At 37.8% G+C, this 3,738-nt stretch overlaps 1 non-coding gene across 1 annotated transcript; it reads left to right on the top strand.

The window, feature by feature from the left end:
- The first annotated feature begins 1,907 nt into the window (after positions 1–1,907).
- Positions 1,908–2,015, top strand: LOC148568454 (small nucleolar RNA R71). The gene has a single exon (XR_015881683.1). It is a non-coding gene; the product is annotated as a small nucleolar RNA R71 (small nucleolar RNA).
- The last annotated feature ends 1,723 nt before the right edge of the window (positions 2,016–3,738 follow it).

Here is a 3,738-nt window from a genome sequence, read left to right as displayed (position 1 = left end):
TTCTCCTCCAACGTGTTCTGTTTTTAATACTGTTTTTCCTTCTGTTTTTGCTTTTTCAATTGTTTTTGTGACTTCACATGATCATCAACCTACAGAAAATATAAAATAACAAAAGAAAATAGCAATTTAATATAGATAGTTAAAGATTGGGTTGCCTCCCAACAAGCACTTCTTTAATGTCAATAGCTTGACAGTGGCTCTCATGGAGCCTCACAATTGTTTAAAGCAATGTTGGAACCTCCCAACACCAAACTTAGAGTTTGAACGTGGGGGTTCAACACCAAACTTAAAGTTTGGTTGTGGCCTCCCAACACCAAACTTATAGTTTGACTGTGGGGGCTCTGTTTGTCTCTGTATTGAGAGAAGCTCTTCATGCTTCCTCTCCATGGTTACAGAGGGGTATCCTTGAGCTTTAAACACAAGGGAGTCTTCATTCACTTGAATGATCAATTCTCCTCTGTCAACATCAATCACAGCTTTTGCTGTGGCTAGGGAGGGTCTGCCAAAGATGATGGATTCATCCACACACTTCCCAGTCTCTAGGATTATGAAGTCAGCAGGGATGTAATGGTCTTCAACCTTTACCAAGACATCCTCTACAAGTCCATAAGCCTGTTTCTTTGAATTGTCTGCCATCTCTAGTGAGATTCTAGCAGCTTGTACCTCAATGATCCCTAGTTTCTCCATTACAGAGAGAGGCATAAGGTTTATACTTGATCCTAGGTCACACAGAGCCTTCTCAAAGGTCATGGTGCCTATGGTACAAGGGATTGAGAATTTTTCAGGGTCTTGTCTCTTCAGAGGTAATCTCTGCCTAGTCAAGTCATCCAGTTCTTTGATGAGCAATGGAGGTTCATCCTCCCAAGTCTCATTACCAAATAACTTGGCATTTAGCTTCATGATTGCTCCAAGGTACTTAGCAACTTGCTATTCAGTAACATCTTCATCCTCTTCAGACGAAGAATACTCGTCAGAGCTCATGAATGGCAGAAGTAAATTCAATGGAATCTCTATGGTCTCTGTGTGAGCCTCAGATTCCCATGGTTCCTCATCAGGGAACTCCATGGAGGTCAGTGGACGTCCATTGAGGTCTTCCTCAGTGGAGATCACTGCTTCTTCCTCCTCTCCAGGTTTGGCCATGTGAGACGTGTTTATGGCCTTGCACTCTCTCTTTGGATTCTCTTCTGTGTTGCTTGGGAGAGTACTAGGAGGGAGTTCAGTAATTTTCTTACTCAGCTGACCCACTTGTGCCTCCAAATTTCTAATGGAGGACCTTGTTTTAGTCATGAAACTTTGAGTGGTTTTGATTAGGTCAGAGACAATGGGTGCTAAGTCAGAGTGGCTTTGCTTAGAATTCTCTGTCTGTTGCTGAGAAGATGATGGAAAGGGTTTGCTATTGCTAAACCTGTTTCTTCTACCATTATTGTTGTTGAAACCTTGTTGAGGTCTCTGTTGATCCTTCCATGGGAGATTTGGATGATTTCTCCATGAAGGATTATAGGTGTTTCCATAGGGTTCTCCATGTAATTCACTTCTTCCATTGCAGGGTTCTCAGGATCATAAGCTTTTTCTTCAGGGGAAGCTTCCTTAGTACTGCCTGGTGCAACTTGCATTCCAGATAGACTCTGAGAAATCATATTGACTTGCTGAGTCAATATTTTGTTCTGAGCCAATACGGCATTCAGAGTATCAATCTCAAGAACTCCTTTCTTCTGAGTTGTCCTATTATTCACAGGGTTCCTTTCAGAAGTGTACATGAATTGGTTATTTGTAACCATTTCAATGAGTTCCTGAGCTTCTGCAGGCGTCTTCTTCAGATGAAGAGATCCTCCAGTAGAGCTATCCAATGACATCTTGGATAGTTCAGACAGACCATCATAGAAGATACCTATGATGCTCCATTCAGAAAGCATGTCAGAAGGACATCTTCTGATCAATTGCTTGTATCTTTCCCAAGCTTCATAGAGGGATTCACCTTCCTTCTGTCTGAAGGTTTGGACTTCCACTCTAAGCTTGCTCAATTTTTGAGGTGGAAAGAACTTTGCCAAGAAGGCATTGACTAGCTTTTCCCAAGAGTTCAGGCTTTCTTTAGGTTGTAAATCCAACCATGCCTAGCTCTGTCTCTTACAGCAAAAGGAAAGAGCATAAGTCTGTAGACTTTAGGATCAACCCCATTGGTCTTGACAGTGTCACAGATTTGCAAGAATTCAGCTAAGAACTGATGAGGATCTTCTAATGGAAGTCCATGAAACTTGCCATTCTGTTGCATTAGAGAAACTAATTGAGGCTTAAGCTCAAAGTTGTTTGCTCCAATGGCAGGGATTGAGATGCTTCTCCCATAAAAGTCAGGAGTAGGTGCAGTAAAGCCACCAAGCACCTTCCTTGCATTGTTGGCATTGTTGTTTTCGGCTGCCATGGTTTCTTCTTCCTTGAAAAGCTCTGTTAGGCCCTCTAGAGAGAATTGTGCTTTAGCTTCTCTTAGATTTCTCTTCAAGGTCCTTTCAGGTTCAGGATTAGCTTGAACAAGTATGCCTTTATCTTTGCTCTTGCTCATATGAAAGAGAAAAGAACAAGAAAGTAGGGAATCCTCTATGTCACAGTATAGAGATTCCTTGAGGTGTCAGAGGAAAAGAAGAATAGAAGGAGGAGGTAGAGAGAGGAGAATTCAAACTTATTAAGAGGGATAGAGTTCGAATTGCACCTTGAGGAGGAGTGTTAGTCCCTTAAATAGAAAGATGTGAGAAGAAGGGAAGAATTTTCGAAAATTAATTAAAAGATTTTGAAATAATTAAAAGAAATTTTTGAAAATTGATTGATGATTTTCAAAAACTAAGATTGGGAAAGAAATAAAGTGATTTTTGAAAAAGATTTTGAAATTAGAAATTAAAAATATATGATTGAAAATTAATTTTGAAAAAGATGTGATTGAAAAGATATGATTGAGAAGATATGATTGAAGATCAAATTAAAAAGAGAAAGTTTTAAAATTAAAGTTGATTGCTTGACTAACAAGAATTTAGAAGATATGATTCTAGAATTTAAAATTTGATCCTTTCTTAATAGGCAAGTAACAACTTGAAAATTTTGAATTAAATCACTAATTGTAGCAAGGATTTTCGAAAATAGTAATAAATAAAAAATTTGAAAAGAAATTGATTTTGAAAAGATATGATTGAAAAGATTTGATTTTGAAAAATTATGAATATTTGAAAAAAAATTTGAATTAAAAACAAAATCTTCCCTCTAGTGTCATTCTGGCGTTAAACGTCCAGAATGGCATCCATTCTGGCATTTAACGCCCACAATCCTACCTTTTTGGGCGTTAAACGCCCAGCCAGGTACCCTGGCTGGCGTTTAAACGCCAGTTTTCCTTCTTCACTGGGCGTTTTGAACGCCCAGCTTTTTCTGTTTAATTCCTTTGCTAAATGTTCTGAATCTTCAATTCTCTGTGTTATTGACTTGAAAAGACACAATTTAAAATTTTTTTTTTGAATTTTTAAATGATGAGAAACAATAATAAAAAGAATGCAACTAAGATTAAACAACCAATGCATGCAAGACACCAAATTTAGAAGTTTGTATACTAAGGACTATAACAATTTAAAAATGCATGTAAGAAACAACAAAAGACACAAAATAAGAGAAATTAAAGATCAGAGCTATGAATTCATCAAGAACAACTTGAAGATCAATGAAGAACATAATGCATATATTCGAAAAATGCAAGAATAAAGACAT

This window comes from Arachis ipaensis, chromosome B4, assembly GCF_059453495.1.
Source record: "Arachis ipaensis isolate K30076 ecotype BB chromosome B4, ASM5945349v1, whole genome shotgun sequence".
In the NCBI taxonomy this organism is placed as follows: Eukaryota; Viridiplantae; Streptophyta; class Magnoliopsida; order Fabales; family Fabaceae; genus Arachis; species Arachis ipaensis.
This window is presented reverse-complemented; position numbering and strand designations above follow the sequence as displayed.